The following is a 22,241-nucleotide window of genomic DNA, read 5'->3' as shown; positions in this document are numbered from 1 at the left end:
AAGGGAATCACCTCTCCCTCACATGTGGCAGCAACCTAGGGGCAGGGACTCACAGAGGCTGGTATGTGACCCTGAGAGGAGAAGCAAGGGAACACAGCCCTCTACAAGAATGCTTGATCTCTCAGCATTGTCTCCCAACCTGTGGGAATGGCCCAAACTGAGGTGGTTAAGCAATCATGAGGTGTCTGCACCAAGGCAGGCAGAAAGTGAGTGCAGCGCCATGGCATGCAGGAACATGCACATGAAGGAAAGATCCCCTTCTCACAGCCTGCTATGCCAGCTCAGTCCAATGGTTTGAGCAGGGCATCCCTACCAGAGCACCTGTACATACATTTGTAAAGCAGCAGTGGCAAGCAGGCAAACACAGAAGATCCCTGTTAGCATAGCTTCCAAAGGACAAGCACAGGTACCAGAGCTTGTGGCAGGCTCAGAATACATAGCTCCTGCCCACCTCCCAGTGGTAGCAGATAGAATCTGTGACCAGATACTACCACTCTGCCAAGGCACAAGTACACCCCATTAAATAATATGAAGAGGTATATTAACACTCCAGATCAGAAGGAAAATGAGAAGAGAAGCACCCAGTAATCAACCCTGAAGCCACAGAAATTTACCATCTAAATTACAGACAATTCAAGATAGGTATCATAAAAAACTCAGTGACTTACAAGAAAATTCAGAAAGACAGTTCAATGAAATTAGGAATAATATTAATGAACAGAGGGAATTCTTCACAAAAGAGCTTGAAACTATAAAGAAAAGTCAATCATAAATGTTATAGATGAAAAACACAATGAATGAGATAAATAAAAAGCTGGACTCCTTAAATAACAGAGCTGATAGTTTGGAGGACAGAATTAGCAAATTAGAGGGCAGAAATATAGAAATGCTTCAGATGGAGGAGGAGAGAGAACTAAGACTAAAAAGAAATGAAGAAATTCTCTGAGAAATGTTTAGCTCAATTAAGAAATGCAACATAAGGATTATGAGGGAGAAGGGAAGGAGAAAGGTGCAGAAAACTGTTAAAATAAATAATAGCTAAGAACTTCCCAAACCTGGAGAAGGAGGTGTAATTACAAATAAAAGAAGGTAATAGAGCTCCTAACTACATCAATGTAAAAAGACCTTCTCCAAGACACATATTAGTAAAACAGGCAAAAATCAATGACAAAGAAAAAGTATTAAGGGCAGCAAGGCAGAAGAAAATAACCTACAAAGGGATCCCTATCAGGCTTTCAGTGGATTTCTCAGCAGAAACCTTATAGCCTAGGAGAGAGTGTAATGATATATCCAAAAGTTTGAAGACAAAAACTTTCAGCCAAGAATACTCTGTTGTGAAAATATACTTCAGATGTGATGGAGAAATAAAATCTTTAGCAGATAAACAAAAGCTGAGGGAGTTCATTGCCACAGGACTCCTCCTACAAGAAGTGATCAAGAAGGCCCTCATACCTGAAAAAAAAAAAAAGGTTTACAAACCTTTGAGCAAGGAGCTAAAAAGGCAGACAGAACCAGAAAACTGCAGCTCTCTATCAGAACAGGTTAGGAAACAATTATAACATTAAAGATAAATGGAAGGAAAACGTAAAATATCAATATAATCACTTAACTTTAACTACAAACACAACACAAAATGGACTAAGTGGTGACAACAATAACCTAGTTTGGGAAGATGAAAGGGATGGAACCTGTTAGACTAAGGAAATAAGAGGCTATCAGAAAATGATCTCATCTATGAACTCTTTTATACAAACATCACAGTAAACACTAAACAAAAAATCAAGACAGAGACACGAATGATAAAGAGAAAACTGTGAAAGTCATCATAGAGGAACACCAAACTGAATTGGCAGTTGAAAATACACAGGATGAGAAACAAGGGAAATACAGAACAACTACAAAACAAGTGATAAAATAGCAAAGTTAAGCCCTCATATATCAATAATCACTCTGAACATAAATGGGTTGAATTCTCCAATCAAAAGACCCAGAGTGGCTGGATGGATTAAAAAACAAGACCCAACAATATGATACTTCCAGGAAACATATCTTAGCTCTAAAGGAAAACACAGGCTCAGAGTAAGGGGATGGAACACAATACTCCAGGCTAATGGCAAACAAAAGAAAGCAGGTGTTGCAGTACTTATATCAGAAAAGTAGACTTCAAGACAAAAAAAGGTAATGAATTACAAAGAGGGGCAGTATATAATCATAAGAGGGACACTCTACCAAGAGGACATAACCCTTATAAATATACATGCACCTAACACAGGAGCACCAAAGTACATAAAGCAGCTATTAACATACCTAAAAGGAAATATTAAGAGCAACACAATAATAGTAGGGAAACTTAACACCCTGCTTACATCAATGGATAGGTCATCCAGACAGAAAATCAACAAGGAAATAGGAGAATTAAATGAAAAAGTAGATGATGGACTTTATATACATATTATAGAATACTCCATCCTAAAACAGCAGAGTACACCTTCTTCTCAAGTGCACATGGAACATTTGGAGAATAGAGGCCAGTGAACACAATCTTTATCCTCTTCCACAGCCTCATTCCGGGTCACTGGTGTCTACCAGACAGGAGCTTATATATTTGTCTGGTACCCTGATATTGCAGCTGCTGCCAGGGGACACCCCTACATGGGCAGGCTCTGGTGACAGGTGGGGCTTATGCTCACAGGTCCCACAGAAGTGTAACCAATGGAAAAATGTTCTTAAACATCTATGACCCCCAGGGCACAGCAAAAGGCAACAGACCCAAGAGCTCAGTCTCTCTGTGAAAGTATCTTATTAGCTTATCATCATAGCTGCAGCCTGAGAGCCAGACTTGTAATTAAACACACGTCCAATGATTGACAGACCTCAGAGGGTGGGCCGCATCTTCATACTCTCCTTCAGCTGTGCTCCAGAGCACCAGTTTCTCCTGGAGGCGAGCTCTTACACATATCTGGTGTCCTGGTCTTAGCAGCTACTGTCCAGGGGACATCCTTTGACTACCTGGCTGATGGCCAGGGAAGCTTGTGTTCCTGAGTCCCATGGAAATTAACAAATGGGGAGACATTTCTTAGCAGACTAGCACCCCCAAGGCACTGCACAGACAACAAACTGTAAAACACTTCCAGTATTTTTGTGAAAAAGGAATATTTGCTTGTTCTGGAGCTTCAGCCTGAGGGGCAAGCTACAGGTTTTGCTCACATCGAGGGGCCTACAGGGCTGCCCTCAGGGAACATAGGCCAATAGGTGACATCTTTATACTCTCCCTCTGCCTCACTACAGCTTTCCAGTTTCTCCCTGAAAAGAGCTTATACACTTGTCTAGAGCACCAGTTATTGCAACAACCACCAAGAAGACACCTTCAGACAGCCTGACTCTGGTGGCCAGCAGGGCTTACACTTGTAGTCCCACTGGGCAGTATGGGCCTGACTTCCAATCTCCTGAATCTAAATACTGACTGAGATCTTTCTATTTGGGACAGTGATGTGTCTTGGCACACCCTTAACTACTAGGAACTATTACAAAGTAGCAATTGCTTTCACAATCACAAAGATTTGAGAGGCAAACAGAAAGCTAGGGCACAGTTGGACAAGATTCATCACTTACATGAGGCCAGTACTTCAAGACTGAGAGAGATGGCAATTTTATCTAATGCATAGAAACCCACACAGAATATCAAGCAAAATAAACAAAAGAATATATTCCAAATGACAAAACAAGATAAAGCCTCAGAAAAAAACCTTAGTGAAAGGGAGATAAGTAATTTATCTCATAAAGAGTTCAAATAGTGGTCGTAAAGATGCTGACCAAACTTAAGAGAAGAATGGATGAACACACTAAGAACTTCAGCAAAGAGAGAAAATATGAGAAAGTACCAAAGAGAAGACAGAGAGCCAAAGAATACAATAACTACACTGAAAAGTACACTAGAGGGATTCAACATCAGACTACATAAAGCAGAAAAAAGGGTCAGTGAACTTGAAGACAAAGCAGTAGAACTCATCCAATCAGAGCTTCAAAAAAGAAGAAGAAGAAGAAGAAGAAGAAGAAGAAGAAGAAGAAGAAGAAGAAGAAGAAGAAGGAGAAGATTAAAAAAAGGGAATGTGACTTATGGGAAAACATCAAGTGAACTAACTTTCTCATTATAAGGGTCGCAAAAAGAAAAAGAGCGAGAGAAATGGCCAGAAAACTTAGTTGAAGAAATGATGTGTAAAAACTTCCATAACCTGCGGTAGGAAACAGACATCCAGATCCAGAAAGCCCAGAGAGCCCAAATAAGAAGAATCCAAAGAAATCCACACCAAGACACATAATTAAAAGGCTACCAGTTAAAACCAAGAAGAGATCTGGTGTCAAGATGGTGGCAGAGGTGGACTCTGAACCCACCTTCTTCCATGGACACAATAAATTTACAACTATTCTTGGAACAATTACCCCTGAGAGAGAACTGAAAACTGGATAAAAAGAGCTGCCACAAAAGGGACAGTGCTGACTGAGGTGGAAGAGGCAGAAATTCCTTGCTGGAAGGGAAAAGCCACATTCAAACTGTGGTGCTTCATGGCTGGCCAAGAGCATTCTTAAGGTACAGTGCCTTTCTTGGAGGAGTGGGGGATCTGAGCAGGGGAGCTTTACCACAATAAGCAGCCTTTGGACTCAGCACAACTGAGACAACTGTCATAATATCTGGCCTTGCTGGGTATTAATGACAATGGGAAATACCCCCAGAAAAGCTATTTTACATATGGGGGAAAAAAGCCTGCTCTTAAAGGGCCCACACACGAATTCACCCATTCCAGAAAGCAACCTAAAATCACAAAAAAAGAAAGAAAGAAAGGTGCATAGTCCTTTGGTGAAAAGAGATTCACTTAATAGTCTCTGTGTGTATCTTGGTGAAAAAATGAGATCTCCTCCGGCTGGGACCACCACCCCAGGTACTGAGACATTGGCAGCAGCCATTATTGTGACCTAGTACAGGTGTGCTGACACAGAAGCTGGCAGACACCATTGGACTTCTTCTCCTGTCCTATTAGCCCAGGATTCTGCCACACCCACTAGAGCACAGATTTAATCCAGTTTATCCAGGGCAGGCAGCCCACCCTAGGAACTGTCCCACCCAATAGCAAGCCTTCAGGCAACTTGTGGGTGCACACAGGTGGTGTGCCTAGAACATCTGCAGCCATGTGAGTGGGTCCACTTCTGTGAGACAGCACATGTTTGAGGGGCAGGCGTGTGTTTGTGGAGTGTGTGGAGCCTCTGCTGTAGGGGGACTGGCTCTGCTTCAGTGGGTAAGGGCATGTGAACAGGGCAGGACTGCGTTGACTGGGTATATGGCCCTGTGGACTATGGGATTTATCAGCTGTGGCAGACTTGTTCTTATCAAACAGTAATATAAGGGATTACCCCTCTTTCCAAAGCCTGAAACAACTGGGTGCTCCCATGCCTGAGGCTGGCCCTACTCAGTTGCACTCCTGAGAGAGCTAATAACAGCCTTGCAAGGTGAAGGACTGCAGCAATTGTAAATCCCTGAGCCTAACAACCAACCATGCTGGTGGCTTACTCACTTAACAGAAAAAGTGCAACAGGAATGTGCTACTAGACCTTGTAGCCAACTGTGCTGAGGTTTCTTATGCCTGATAAAGAGACTGAAGGGACCATAGCAGCCACACACAGCTGAACATTACAACCAGCTGGCTAGAGGGACAGCCTAGCCTCCCCAGGAACCTGCAGTGAGAGCAACCCTGCCACAACAGAAGGGCACATGTAGCCCACACAACACAATTGTGTAGAGATACATGCACCTCTATGTTCACTGCAGCATTATTCACAAGAGCCCTTGGAAGCAGCCTAGGTGCTCATCAAGGAAGGAATGGATAAATAAGATGTGGTATATATACACAATGGATTACTACTCAGCCATAAGTGAAATAAGTATGATCTGCCACATAAATAGAAGATAAAAACAACAACAAACTCAAAGAGATTGGATTTCAGATTACCAGAGGAGAAGGGAGAGGGCAAAAGTGTCTGTTATGCATATGTGTATGGTGATGAATTGTAATCAGTCTTTGGGTGGTGAACATGATGCAATCACAGAAGATGAAATATAATGATGTATATCCGAAATCTAAATAATGTTATAAACCAATGTTGCCAAAAAAAGAAAAAACACAAAAATAAGGAGAAAAGCTTAAATGTAGCAATACAAAAACAACTTGTTATGTACAAGGGAAAACCCATGAGACTATAAGCAGCATTTTCAGCAGAAACGTTGCAGGCCAGAAGGGAATGACAAAATATATTGAAAGTGCTGAAAATTTTTTTTCCAAGAATACCTGAAAAAGTTATTTAGAATTGAATGAGAGACAGAGTTTTCCAGACAAGGAAAGTCTAAAGGATTTAATCACCACTAAACTGGCCTTATAAGAAATGTTAAAGTGATTTTTTCAAGATGGAATGAAAGGATGCTTCTTGGTAACAAGAAAACATGAAAGAATAAATCTCACTGGAAACATAAATGTGTAGTAAAGTTAGTATAATGATTTGTAAAATTGATATGAAGGTTAAAAGACATAAGTGGTTAAAATAACTATAACTACAATAATCAATTAAGGGATGTACAAGATAAAAAGCTGAAAATGTGAAATAAAAAACAAAATATGGGAGAGTGTAAATATGTAGAGCTTGAGAATGTGATCAAAATTAAGTTGACATAGATTTAGAATAGACTGTTATAAATATAAGTTGTAGTATGTAAGCTTCATTGTAACCACAAAACAATATCCTATAGTAGATACACAAAATATAAAGAAAAATAAATTTAAGCTTTCCACTAAAGAAAGTCATTAAACCACAAAAGAGGAGAGCAAGAGAAGAAAGAAACAGAGAGGAGCTGCAAAAAAGCCAGAAAAGAATGAACAAAATGGCAATAAGGATATACCTATCAGTAATTATTTTAAATATAAATGGCCTAAATTCTTCAAAGAAAAGACATATAGAGCTGAATGAATAACGAAATAGGACCCACCTATATGCTGCCTGCAAGATATTCACCTCAGATATAAAGACATACATGGACTGAAAATGAAGGGACAAAAAACATATTCTATGCAAATGAAACCAAAGGAAGCTGAGGTAGCTATCCTTATATCAGACAACACAGACTATAAAAGAAAGATAGTAAGAAGAGATAAAGAAGGGATTATATAAAGATAAAGGGGTTAATCTGACAAGAGAGTATAACATTTGTAAATATTTATGCACCCGACATAGAAGCACATACGCATATAAAGCAAATATTGACAGACCTAAAAGGAGAAATAGACAAAAATACAATAATGTAGGGGATGGTAATATCCCACTTAGAAATATGGATAGATCATCTAGACAGGAAATTAATAAGGAATCATTGACCTTACATGGCACATTAGATTAGGTAGACTTAATAGATATACACAGAACATTCCATCCAAAAGCAACAGAAGACACATTCTTCTCAAGTGAACATGACACATTCTCCAGGATAGATCGTATATTAGGCCACAAAACAAGTCAATAAATTTAAAAGGATTGTAATTGCATCAAGCATATTTTCCAGCTAAAATGGTATAAAACTAGAAATGAATTACATGAAGAAAACTGGAAAATTCACAAATATGTGGAGATTAAATAACACGCTACTAAACAACTAAGGAAGAAAAAATCAGACAGGAAATAAAAAAAGTACCTTGAGTCAAATGAAGATGGAAATACAACACACCGAAATTTATGGAATGCAACAAAAGCAGTTCTAAGGGGAAAGTTCATGGTGATAAATGTCTATATCAAAAACAAGAAAAATCACAAAAGAGCAACCTAACTTTACACTTCAAAGGCTAGAAAAAGAAAAAGAAAAATAAAACAACCAAGTTCAAAGTTAGTAGAAGGAAGGAAATAATAAAAAGCAGAGCTAAATAAATGAAATAGAGACTAACACAATAATAGAAAAGAGCAATAAATCTAAGAGCTGGGTCTTTGAAAACATAAACAAAATTGAGAAACCTTTTGCTAGATTCACTAAGAAAAACAGAGAGGACTCAACTAAATAAAATTAGAAGTGAAAGAGAAGACAATGGAAAAAGAACAGTGTCTTGAATGGGGTTAGGAAAACTGGACAGCCACAGGCAAAATAATGAAACTGGACCACTGTTTTACACCATATACAAAAAATTACTCAAAATTGGTTAAAGACTGGAACATAAGACCTAAAACCATAAAGCTCCCAGAAGAAACCATAAGTGGTAAGCTCCTTGACCTTGGTCTTGGCAATGATTTCTTGAATTTGACACCAAAAGCAAAAGCAAAAGCAGCAAAAGCAAAAATAAATAAGTGGGACTATATCAAACCAAATAGCTTCTGCACAGCAGGAAATCATCAACAAAATGCGAAGACAACATAGTGAATTGGAAAATATATTTGTAAATCATATATATGATGAAAGGTTAATATCAATAATATATAAATAACTCATGTAACTCAGTAGCAAAAAGTCAAATAATCCAATTAAAAAATAGCCAAAGTATCTAAATAGACACTTTTCCAAAGAAGACATACAGAAGGCCAATGGTTACATGAAAGGTGTTCAATATCACTAATCAGGGAAATGCAAATGAAAGCCACAATGAGATATCACCTCACACACATTAGAATGGCTACTATCAAAAGAACAAGAAATAACAAGCAATGGTGAGGATATGGAAAAAGGGAAACCCTTATGCACTGTTGGTATGAATGTAAATTGGTGCAGCCACTATGGAAAACAATATAGAGATTACTCAAAAATTAGAAATAGAGCTACCATATGATCCAGCAATTCCACTTATGGGTATTTCTCTAAAGAAAACAAAAACACTAACTTGAAAAGATATATGCACCCCTATGTTCATTGAAACATTATTTACAATAGCCAAGATATACAAACAATATAATTGTACATCAATGAATAGATGAATAATAAAGAAAGTGATATATATATATGAATAATATTCAGCCATAAAAAAGAATAAAGTCTTGCCACTTGTGACAATATAGAAGGACCTCAAGAGGATTATGCTAAAGGAAATAAGTTAGAAAAAGGCAAATATCATATGGTCTAACTTATATGTGGAATATAAAAATAGAAACAAAAACAAAATAAACAAACAAAAAAACTGAAGTTCATAGACATAGAGAACAGATTGGTGGTTGCCAGAGGTAGGAGCTTGAGGGTGAAAGAAATGAGTGAAGGGGGTCCAAAGTATTAAAATAAATAAGCCCTGGGGATGTAATGTACAGCATGGTGATTACAGTTAATAATACTGTACTGGATATTTGAAAGTTGCTAAGAAAGTAAATCTTAAAAGTTCTCATCTCAAGAAAAATTTTTTTGTAACTACATAAGATGACTGATCTTTACCAGACTTATTGTGGTGATCAGTTATCAGTGTATACAAATATTGAACCATTATGTTCTATATCTGAAACTAATATGTTATATGTCAATTATACATCAATTAAAAAAATTAAAAAAATTAATCAAGCAAATAAGTAACTGTGTATAACACTTTCTACATTTTTGGAAAACTAAGGAGTATAACGATGGTGGTTGGTCCTCTTAATGTCCCTGGACAAAGTGGTGAAAGAAAGGATAAGTTCTGGGATTCGAATAACAGCTCAAGCTTATCTCAATGACATAAGAGCTTCTAGGTGTGCCTGAGGGATAGCCATATCTCCTGGGAGGGCTGAAATGGCTAAAAGTCAAACTGTAATTGGCTGAGATCAAGGCAAGTTGTACTCCCATGCCCCTAGAATATCTGCTCTTAAAGTGAGGACATTGATTGGGACAGAATGAAATCCTGTATTCTGGGATGGCCCTGAAAAAGTTGGATATATCAATCCCATAAATTCTGATGACTCTTCTTTCCAAGTGGAACAGGTCTCCTCACCCCTAGTGGAAGTGACCTTCTTACCCCTTGCAAAAGTGGCCTCCTCAACCTCAGTGACAGCATTATTACCTTCTCAAGTGTAAGCCTCTGAATCCACAGTGGTATCAGCCTTTGTACCTCACTTTGAGGGGATTAAACTTACATTGCCTTAGAAAACTGTAATAGACTCTCCTAAGGCAATTGCCACCCATGTGTAAACTCAACTCATAGCAGGCACCTAAAGGTGAAGTTAAAAGTGTGATCCATGAGGAGGTATGCTACACATTTAAAGAACTACTTGAGTTTTCTAATTTATGCAATCAGAAGTCTGGGGAATATGTACGGGAATGGGTATTAAGATGTGGCATAATGGTAGAAGGAATATAAGTTGGATAGGTTGTATTTATTAATATGGACCCACTAGGCAGAGATTTTGCATTCAATGTTGTAGTGTGAAGAGTTAGAGAAGGCTCTAACAGTTTGTTGGGATGGTTCATGGAAACATAGATTAAAAGATGGCCCCCTGTGGGCAAAATTGAAATTCAAAATCTCCTTTGGTTTATGTATAATGAAGGATTCAAAAACTTAAAGAGATTGGAATTTTGGAGTGGATTTGTTATTTCAGACCTATTGACCTACACTGGTAGCGTCCAAAAGACATACCCTTCACCAATACTTTGAGATATACATTTGGGCATATACCCCAGCATCCTTGAAGTGCTCTGTCATTCTACTTCTCTGTGGGCCAGAAGTTACAGTAGGAACTGATACCGAACCTGAAGTGAGTTCGCTTACCCGTTGCACAGAAAGCCACTCTCTGACACCGAGTGTAGTGGAAGAAAGTAGGTATTTTATTTTTGCACAGCACTGAGCAAGGAGAGAGGGCAGCTAATGCTGAAACCCCAAACTCCCTGAAAAGCTAAAAGGAAGGGTTTTTATTTGGGGTTTTAGGTATGGGAGGGGGAGCATATGGCCTTGCTGGCTGGAGCTTTCCAAGCAGCCTGTCTTTGGCCTTGAGACTACTTGCAGAGAGGAGGGAGCCCATGGCCTTGCTGGTCAGCAGCTTCCCCACCAGCCTGTATCTCTTTGCAGGGAGGAGATAATCTAGGTGCTTGTCCTTGACGGTATCTGTCTCCATGGAGGATAGTGGGTTCTGGAGCCAGGAAGCCAGGGAGTAAGCAGGGAATGAGTGTTTTGGTCTTAACCCCATATATGCTGGGTTTAATGTGGGGAAACTGATATCAGGGTCGGTATCAGAACACAGGCATTCAATCTGAAAATCTAAATGTTGTGCGAGTAATTGGATCCCAGGGTGTCAGGGGCAAAGTGGTTTTACTCATTCAAAAGGAAATGTAGCTATAGTTATTGTAATGGAATTAGTCAAAGCACAAATAAGAATAGTCTGACTTAGAAGACCTATGTTAATCATGGTGTTTTAAGAAGTGAAAAAGATAGGAAGTCCACTAAATTCTTACTTATTCTGTATAAGCAGAAAAGTGCTAGATCATAGTACAAAAGTGTAACTTGAAGAGTAAAAATAGTGTGTCACAGTCACTCAATCAATTCCCCATCTTGAGCCAGTATATGGACCCAGAACTCCTTGAATGAAATGGGGACCAGATCAACCTTGAGGAAGAACCCTGACACACTACCAAAATTTTAAAATGTTCACTTTCCTCCCAGCCTTCCCCAAGGGAACCTACTGATTTTTCAAGGGTAACTGAATTGTGGGAAAGGCAACAATCAGACTGTTCAGGGATTCCTGGGTACTGACTCTGATCAGACATTGTTTAAAAGAGACCCAAAACTTATCTGTGGCCCTCCAATCAGAGTAAGGGTTTATGGGAGTCAGATGTTCAATGCTGTTTTAGTACAGGTCTCACACCATGACTCATGGGTCACAAAATCAATGAGTAGTTATTTCTCCAGTTCTAGCCTGCATATTTGGAGTAGAAACACTTAGCAGCTGGCATAGTTCTCATATTGGTTCCCTGACCTTCAGAGTGATGACTATTATGGTGGGAAAGACCAAATGGAAGTCATTAAAACTACCTCTAGCTGAGAAAATAGTAAACCAAGAGCAATGCCTAGCATTCCTGTGGGGTCTGCAGAGATTCTTGCCACCATCAAGGACATACAGATTCAGGGGTGGTGATCCCCATCACATCCATATTCAACTTTTTTATATGACTGTGTAGAAACAGGCGAATCTACAAGAAATGCAATGGGTCATCGCTAGCTTAACCAAGTGGTGACTCCTACTGCAGCTGCCGTACCAGATGTGGTTTCATTCTTGAACAAACTCATGCATCCCGTAGAACCATTTATGCAGCTGTTGATTTATAAATATCCTTTCTCTCTAAGTTGTTCATAAGGATCACCAGAAATTTTTTCCTTCAGCTGGCAAGGTCGGTGAGTACCCTCATGGTCCTGCTTCAGAGGCACATTAACTCTCTGCCTTATGCCACAATTTAGTTTTTCAGAGATACATTTTTTTCTTGTGAGGAAGATTGGTCCTGAGCAAACATCTGTTGCCAATCTTCCTCTTATTGCTTGAGGAAGATTGTCGCTGAGCTAACATCTGTGCCAGTCTTCCTGTATTTTATGTGGAATGCTGCCACAGCATGGCTTGACAAGCAGGGCTAGGTCAATTCATGGATCTGAATCTGAATCCCTGGCTGCTGAAGCTGAGTGCATGAACTTAACCACTATGCCCCTGGCCCAGCCCTTAGTTTTTCAGGGATCTTGATTGCCTTTCCCTTACAAAAGATATCACACTGATTCATTACATTGATGGCATTATATTGACTTGACCTAGTGAGCAGGAATAGCAACTTCTCTGGTTTCTTTTATATAACATTTGTGTGTCAGAGGATATGGAGTAAATCCAACTCTGGCCTACTACTGGGCACACCAGAGATCAAATGCTTGAACATGGACCACAAAATTATTATGTGACTGGATGATATCTGGCTTATCAAGTCTTAAGATTGTAAGTGCACTGAAAAAACTGTATCTTGAAATAAAAATTGTATATATGTGATTGAGCCAAGACATCCCCTGAATGCACAAATAAATTATATGAAGAAGTAGCTGACATGCCAAATGTCCTCACTTTTGCTACATTGTTTTCTCTCTCCCAACCTGCACCTATGGCTTCATAGAGAGCTATGTTAGGTCAGTTGACAAAGGAAGAAAAGTAATTGTCTGCATGATATGCAGTCACCATATGTAAAGAGCTGCCGCACTACAGCCCATCTCTGAAGGAATGTGGTAAAGGGAAAGGCTTCTAGTGCACAAAACTTCTGGCGGTGCCCCTGGTTGTTCACTTTGCTTGGAAGAAAAGTGGCAGAAGTGTGATTATACACTGATTCATTGCCTGTGGCCAATGGTTTGTCTTGATGGTCAGGGACTTGAAAGAGACATAACTGAAAAATTGATGATGATGAACTTTGGGAAAGATTTATGGGGATAGTCCTCTCAATGGGAAAAAGTACTTGAAGATATCGTTTCCCATGTCAATGCTCACTAAAACGTGACCTCAGCAGAGGAGGATTTCAGTCATCAAGTGGATAGATCACAAATCAGTTGGTACCAGTCATTCTCTTTTCCCTGCCATCCCTATCATTTTTTTTCTTTTGAGGAAGATTAGCCCTGAGCTAACATCTGCCTCCAATCCTCCTCTTTTTGCTGAGGAAGACTGGCCCTAGGCTAACATCCATGCCCCTCTGCCTCTATTTTATGTGGGACGCCTGACACAGCATGGCTTGCCAAGCGGTGCGTATGTCCACACTCAGGATCTGAACCTACAAACCCTGGGCCACAGAATTGGAACATGCAAACTTAACCACTGCACCACCAGGCTGGCCCCCTCCCTATTGTTTTACAATGGACTCATCAGAAAGTGTCCATGGATGCATGGATAGAAGTTTTGCATGGTCTTAGCAATATTACTTTCACTCACCAAGGCTAGGTGTCCAATCTGCCAGCAGCTGAAGGCAATGCCATTCCACACAGTGGTGATCTAGCTACCTCATGGCCGGTTGGTTACATTGGACACTTTCTATCTTGAAAGTGGCATCCTTTTGACTATACGGAATAGATACATAACCGTGACATAGATTTGTCTTGTTTGCATGAAAGGCTACTGCCAAACCTATAATCTGTTGATTAAAGAATGCCTTGTCCACTGTCATGGTATTCTACACAGCATTGCTTTGGATTAAGGATCTCATATCACAGCAGGTGAAGTATGACAATGGGCCCATACTCATGGAATTTACTATATTACCATGTTAACACCATCATGAAGCAACTTGCTTGATAGAGCAGTAGAAGGCCCTGTTTAAGACTCAGTTACAGTGACAGCTAGGTGGCAATATGTTGTTGTGCTGTGGCAAGGTTCTCTAGGAGGCTCTCTCTATATTTCCGATATATAGAGAGTACAGTTTCCTATATACAGTACTGTTTCTCTGATACCCAGAAATCATGTGTTCAGGAATGAAGGAGTGGAAAGGGAAGGGGTATCTCTCACTATATCCCTTAGTGTCCACTAGCAACATTGTGCTTCCTGTTCCTGCAATATTATGCTGTACCGATCTAGAAGGTTTAGTTGCAGAGGAAGAAAAGCTTTCACCAGGGGACAAAACAGTGATTTCCCTAAAGTGGAAGTTAAGAATGCCACCCAGCCACATTGGGCTTCTTATGCCTCTGAATCAAAAGACAAAGGAGGGATATATTGTGCTTGCTGGGGTGGTTGATTCTAAGGCCAGACAACACATAGCAGGACATTAGCTAAAGCAGTAAAAACAGATTAATCCAGGAATACTGTAATAAGGGAAAGAGACCTCAATATAGACTCTTGTTCAATCCCAAATACAGCATGAACAAGTAGAAACTAATAGTCAAGGAGGCTAGTAGGTGTCACTGTTTGGAAAATTACCAACAGGAAACATCAAGGTAAGGGGGTTTCTGGCTAAGCCAATCTAACAGGATTTTTGCTGAAGATAGGCCAGTCAGTTTAGTCATCAGCTATTAAATGGAGAAGGATGAGAAACTCAATTAGATATCAAACGTGATCCGAAATGGATGATGAGGAACTCTTGCTAAACTGACTTAGCTAGATTCTTGATAAGAATTTTACAAAAAGTGCTTATGGTCCTAAGAAAGGTTCAGGAGCTTGACTAAATTTGGTTAAGCAAAGAATCTGTCAGTCTCCCTTCATGCTCAAGAAAAGAAGAAGCATTCTTCTTTCCTTTGAACAATGTAAGTCCATTTCTTCTTCAGTTACCTTTGTTCATACAGATTGGCTGAATCATCTGTTGAGACTTGGAAGTAGCAAGTATTTGCTGGTTGGTGCCTGCTGTCAGGCATTTAATGAAGGAGAGATTCCAAGAAAGTAAAAGAAAAACAAAGATTAATGTTAAAAACAAGTTTTCAATTCCAGAGGGCATCCAGTCAAGAAGATTTATAGATGTTTGGCTCAAACCATCTTTATATGGAGGAATGAGGACAGATGTAGCAATCCGATAAATTTCCTAATTTGCAGTGCAAATGTCTGTGATGATGCCATCAGGTATTTGGTGTACTGAGTGGCTCACAGAGCAGGAGCATGAAGGTTGCCCATTCATTATCTGCTGTGATTTTCTTGAAATTTACATTGTATCATTCAGCTTCTGTGTGCAGGTTTTCAGGAAAAGGGCAACTTTAGTTCTCAATGATTTCAAGTCAGAAGGGAGAATAATTGTAAATGTTGATTTGGAAAGCTTTAGCTAGACATAGGAGGATTGAGGAGATTTCAAGATGTGTCAAGGACTGGCAAATATTCAAGAAGAGACCCACAAGGGTATATTATAGTTTCTCATTAAAATTACTTGTCTTTCTAAAATCTCCACGTTTTCCATCAAGGAGAATAGAAGTCAGACTAATGTGTTTGTAAAATAAGTTTAGTCTCGTTAAACTTGGCTTGACTATTTACATAAGTGCATCAAATTAGTGTTGAACCCCATAGGTCTCTTGAGTTTGCATTACTGGAAATTTTCATAAGAAATCTAAGATGGGACTTTTTCAAAGCTTCTCGAGGCTTGGAAGCTAAGGCAAACTTGCTACCAGATTTTGCTTGCAACACCCATCGATTTGGGTAAATTCCTCTCTTCCCAACTTCCCCCAAATTTCCTGAGGTTCTTGAGTCTGCATGACATGGTCTGGTGGGGAACCCTATAAGAAAGGTACAGGCTAGTTTTTCTAAGGGAGGCTTCACAGGCATTGGTTCCTCAAAGTCAACCTTAATCCTTAAATTTGTCTGCTCATATCTTATTCAATGCACATCATTATCAAATATGAAAATCCAGTCAAAGCCTTGGTAATATATCCAATGTTTCCAACAATGTCTTATTAAAGGAGAATAGATTCTTACTGAACTTACAAACATAACTATATTGCCATAAAATATGAGTACTCACTGAGAGATTTCAAATTCAAGAGGGATCATGTAGGGAGAAAAACTAATGGTTTCATTTTAGGTCACAAATGTATACTTCAAAATTTTATGTAAATTACACTAGTTTAAGGGAAAAATGTTTCCTAAATTGTGGTACAAATGTGAAATACCACCAATGTTTAAAACAAAAAGTCATAAAAATTATAAAAATCCTCACCAGTTGACTCAGCTTCATGAATTTAATTCTTCTTATGCCTGAACTTGAGTTAGTAGTTTTAGGAATAAATCAACTTCTTCATTACTTCTGGAAATTCTTAATAAGTCCAGCATATGTTCACAAACTTTTCAAGTAATGCCATCAGATAACATTCATTCCTGAAGCTTATTGTGAACACATTCTGAAAGGAATCAGTGTCAATCAATAACTGGCTGTGAATCACAAATGACTTAAGATGGTCATGGTTATAGTCTGATGAGATTTCATTTGATAAAGAATGTTAATTATTTCTGTGGCATACATCATTTTAACATAGTAATGGGACAACAGGTGTATTGACAAATTTCTATGAACTTCATATAATTTCTGCAAATTGATTATGATATCTTCACATCTTGCCATCATTCTAAGTTATTTTTCTTCTTGACAATTAGGCAAATTCAAAAAAAATCATAGAAGAACAGAATCTGAAAAGCTAAACATGGTTCTTCCTTCTTATATTTTCTTCTTAATTTACTACCATGCTTGACATGCATTAAGCAACATATTTTTTGTTGTCGTTAATGCAGTCGAGTCATTTCTGACTCCTAGTGACCCTGTGTACAGCAGAGGAGAAACTTCCTAGTCTTTTAATCCCAACCTCTCATCTTCTGGCACTATCTGAGACAATGTTTTGTTGCTATTCATAGGGTTTTCATGGCCAATCTTTTTGGAAGTGGATGGCCATGTCCTTCTTCCTAGTATGCCTTATTCTGGAAGCTCCAGTGAAACCGATCTTTCATGTGTGGCTGCTGATATTTGAAATACCTTTGGCATAATTTTCAGCATCACAGCAACATGCAGCTGCCACAGTATGAAAACAGACAGATGGGTGGTGTGGTTCTCTGGCTTGGAAATAAACATGGGTTGTGGTGGTGAGAGTGCCAAATCTTAACCATTAGACCACCAGGGCAGCTAATTCATGGTTAATGTACATTTATTCTTTAGATTGGATTTATAGTTTTATAATCTTAAACATCTAGTAGAAACAACATAAACTTGTTCAATTACTAAAACTAGGTAAAAAGTAATTTTATGTGTGAATTATAGTCAATGCTGGAAACTCTGAAGCCATGTGTGTTTTTATTTTACCAACAATTTAAAAAACTGTTTTATTTAACAAAGATTATCCCAGTAAAGAGCTTTTAAAAATTGGATTTGTTTTTGTATTTCTGAGAGTTTTAGAAATAATTTATAGAAGTGCTCATTTACCTATATGCCAATTTGAATACAACTCTTTTAAGGGATTTGATGAATTAATTCACTAAAATATCCAGAGGTAAAAAATGTGTCATACACCCAACATATAAGCATGCGTATGTATATACATACCTACATACAAATACTTGCCAAAAGTTACATATAGGGGCAAACAGAGATCTTATAGCTTTCATTCTAAAATTTTAGCCTTGACTCAATAAACGTAGTAATACAATCTCACCTGGTTTACTACCACAGTATATTTTTATACAAACTGTGTTTCCGGCAAATGGGCAAGTTATGGGTACCTGCTTAACAGTATTTCTGGAAGAGACTTCTGAGATTTTTTTTCCCTAACATGTAATCTGATGGAGGCTGTGGAATAAGTTCTAGGTCCCTGAGTGAGGAGACATCTAGAAGTTGTCTGGATGGCTCTAAAACCCCTCTGAGTGGACAAAATTTTGAGTTATCTTTCAAAACAGCATTTTGTTTTCTTTTCAGTATCAGATGGTTGCTTTAGGGGGTCCTTTACTCCCTTGGGAGCACTCAATGGAGGGTTGGGGGCCTAAAGTTTAAGTGACTATAGGGAGCTGAGAGGCTGAAGTGGAAAGGGAAGCCATGGCATTGGCTACTTAATTGTGGTGTTCCTAAAAGTGAAAAGGATAGGAAGTGTACTAAATGTTTACTTGAACTATATAATAAAAAAAGTACTAGGTCAAGTAACAGAAGTCTAACTTGACCTATAAATTTAGTATGCCACAGCCCCTCAATAATTCCCTGACTTGAACCGTATACAGACCTAGAATCCCTTGAACGAAGAGAAGACAAAGTCCCATTGAGGAAGGACATAGCACACTACCAAAAATTTATACTGTTCATCTTTCTCCCAGCCTTTCTCAAGGGTAACCACTGCCTTTTACCAGGGTAATTGTGCATTGGGGGAAGGGAAATAATCAGACCATTCAGAAACTACAGGACACTGTCTTTGAACTGACGCTGATTTTAGGAAAACAAAAACATCACTGTAGCCCTCTAGTCAGATTAGAGACTTATGGGAGCTATGGCATTCTATCACAGCCACATTCCCCAATGGGTTCATTGGGTCTCTGAAACTATGCTGTGATTATTTCCCTACTTCTAAAATACATAGTTGGAATGCAAATACCTAGTAGCTGAAAAAATCTTCACATGAGTTCCCTGACCTGTGGAGTAAGGACTATTACGGTGGGAAAGGCTAAATGGAAGTTATCAGAACTGTTTATACCTAGGAAAGTAGATCAAAAACAATATCACATTCCTGGAGGGGTTGTGATTTGTGCCATTATCAAGGATTTAAAAGAAGCTGGAGTGATGATTCTTACCATTTCCTTTTCAAGTCTTCTATTTGGCCTGTGTATAAGACAGATGGATCTTAAACAAAAACAGTAGATTATTGCAAGCTTAGCCAAGTTTTAACTTTAACTGCAGCTGCTGTACCAGATGTAGTTTTATTGCATGAGCAAACTCACACAACCCCTACTACCCATGATGCAGCTGTTGATCTGGTAAATGTCTTTTTTGTGACTCATGTCCATAAGTTCCATCAGAAGGTTTTTCTTTAGCAGGCAAGGTATCTGATATATCTTCACAGTACTAATACAATGGCTTGTCATCTCTCCAGTTCTATGTATCTTTTCTGTTTTTCAGGGATCTTTATCACCATTCTTTCCCCAAAGATATTACACTAATCAACTACATTAATGAATTTATGCTGATAGAACCTATTGAACAAGAATTGCAACTTCTCTACAGTTATTGGTAAGGCGTTTGTGTGGCAGGGATATGGAATAGATCTGGCTAAAATTCAGAGACCTTCTACCCCTGTGAGATTTATAGGAGTCCAGTGGTGTGGGGATTGTCCAGGTGTCCCTTTTAGAGTAAGCATGAGTTTAATATCTGGCCCCTCCCACAATCTAGAAAGAGACACACCACCTAGTGGGCCTTTTTGGATTTGGGAGGCAACATATTCCTCAATTAGTTGTGTTACTCTGGCCAATGTATCCATTGACCTGAAATGCTGCCAGTTTTGATTAGGGCCCAGAAGTAGAGAAGACTCTGTTAACAGGTCTAAGCTTTAGACCCATTGGTGCTTTGCCCCTTGGGCCATATATTCCAGTAAACTCAAGGGTCCTGAAGTTTTATTGGCAGATATAGATGGTGTTTGGAGCCCTGGCAGCCCCTAAAGAGAATCACAGTGCAGGAATTTAGGATTCTGGAGCAACTCCATGTTCTCATCCACAGATAATTTCTCTCCTTTTAGAACAAGTTTTGGCCTGCTACTGGGCCTTAGCAGAAACTGAATGCTTGACCATTGGCCACAAAGTAACCATGTGACCTGAGCTGCTTACCATCAGCTGGATGTTATCTGACCTATTATGCATAAAGATGGGCATGCACAGTTATAGTCCATCATGAACAGAAAGTGGTAAATACATGATTGAGCTTGAGCAGGCTATGAAGGCACAAGTAAGTTACCAGAAGAAGTGTCTCAAATCCTTGGGTCTTTAACTCATGCCTCTGTGCTTTCTCTTTCTTAGCCTACAGCTAAGACCTCATGAATAGCTTCCTAAGATCAGTTGACAGAGGAAGAGAAAACACAAGTCTGTTTACAGATGGTTTTGCACCATATACAGGTACCATCTGAAAATGGACATTTGCAGCCCTACTCCCTCTCTCTGGCATATCCCTGGAGGACCGTGGTGGAGGGACTTCCTCCCAGTGGGCAGAACTTCATGCAGTAAACCCAGTTTCTCTTATTTCTTGGCAGTAGAAAAGGCCATACTTGGTATTACATACTGATTTATGGGCTATGGCCAGTGGTCAGGCTATATGATCAAGGACTTGAAAGGAACATGATTGGAAAATTGGTGACAATGGAATTTGGGGAAGAGGCATGTGAATAGACCCCTCTCATTAAAAAATATGAAGATATTTGTGTTGCATGTAAATGCTTACTGAAGGGTGACCTCAGCAGATGATGATTTCAATAATCAAGTGGATAGGATGATACATTCTATGGATACCAGTCAACTTCTTTCTCCACCCATCCCTGCCATTGCCAACATATCCATGAACAAGGTGGCCATGGTGGCAAGGATGGAGATTATATAGAGGCTCAGAAATATATACTTTACTTCACCAAGGTTGAGGTACCAGTCTTCCAGCAGCCAGAAATAACACTAAATAGCTGATATGGCACCATTTCTTGAGTTGTTCACCAAGCTATCTAGTATTGGTTGATTAAATTGGACTACTTCCATCATAAGAAGGTCAGAATTTTGTCCTTACTGGCATATACACATACTCTAAATATGGATTTGCCTTACCTGATGCAATGCTTCTGCCAATACTACCATTCATGGAGTTTTAGAATGCCTTATCCACTGTCATGGTGTTCCCCTCAGTACTGCTTGGGATTAAGGACCTCACTTCACTGAGAAAGAGGTGTGGCAATGGGCCCATGATCATGGAATTCACTGGTCACACCATGTTCCCCACCATCCTGAAGCAGCTGACCTGATAGAATGGTAGAAGGGCCTTTAGAAGACATTGTTACAGAGTCAATAGGCTGCAAGATGTTGCAGGGTTGTTGTGAGGTTCTTCAGGAGGCTATATCTGCTCTGAATCTGCATCATATATATAGTACTGTTTCTCTTATAGCCAGGACTCATAGTCCAGGAATCAAGGGGAGGAAATGGGAGGGACATTACAGACTATTACCCTTAGTGACGTACTAACAATATTCTTGTTTCTTGTTCCCAAGACTTTATGCTCTGTTGAACTAGAAGTCTATGTTCCAGAAGAAAGAATGCTTCCAACAGGAGATAAAATGATAACCCCCTCGAATAAAAGTTAAGACTGCCACCTGGCTACATCGTGTATCTCATACCTCTGAATAAACTTGCAAGGAAGGGAGTTTGTGTGCTGACTAGGGTGATTGATTCTTACTACTGTCAGAGATAAATGTACCTGGACCTTAGTTAAAGTGGTAAAAACAGGTTTATTCTGGACTATTGTAATAAGGAAAAAGAGTCCTCAGTATTAAACTGAGGTAACGTCTGAATACAGTATGAACAAATAGAAATTTATAGCCAAGAAGTCTGAGGTGGTTCAGTGGATGCAAAATTATAGGAGGAAACATGAAGTATAAGAGAATTTAGGCTAAACTGACCTAACAGAATTCCTACTGAAGACCAGACATCATCTGGTGGGTGGTGGAGAAATAGAAAATTGAATAGATATTGAGGATGATCAAATATAGAAGATGAGGGACTTTTGCTATACTGAGTTAGCAGGAATCTTGCTGAGGATTTTACAACAAAGTGTGCAGATGGACCTAGGAGAATATTTAGGAGCTTGACAA

At 39.2% G+C, this 22,241-nt stretch overlaps 1 long non-coding RNA gene across 7 annotated transcripts in view; it reads left to right on the top strand.

The window, feature by feature from the left end:
• LOC106782165 (uncharacterized) overlaps positions 1–21,793 on the top strand; it is a 160,929-nt gene extending 139,136 nt beyond the window's left edge. For 4 of the 7 annotated variants that reach the window (XR_011439307.1, XR_011439314.1, XR_011439301.1 and 1 more), the window contains 3 exons: positions 19,526–19,636; positions 20,416–20,511; positions 21,642–21,793. This is a non-coding gene — a long non-coding RNA (uncharacterized lncRNA). Of the gene's footprint in view, positions 1–19,525; positions 19,637–20,138; positions 20,304–20,415; positions 20,512–21,641 lie in introns of all 7 variants that reach the window. The other 3 variants (XR_011439300.1, XR_011439315.1, XR_011439310.1) reach the window with 2 other exon arrangements.
• The last annotated feature ends 448 nt before the right edge of the window (positions 21,794–22,241 follow it).

This window comes from Equus caballus, chromosome 1 (assembly GCF_041296265.1).
Source record: "Equus caballus isolate H_3958 breed thoroughbred chromosome 1, TB-T2T, whole genome shotgun sequence".
NCBI lineage: Eukaryota > Metazoa > Chordata > Mammalia > Perissodactyla > Equidae > Equus > Equus caballus.
This window is presented reverse-complemented; position numbering and strand designations above follow the sequence as displayed.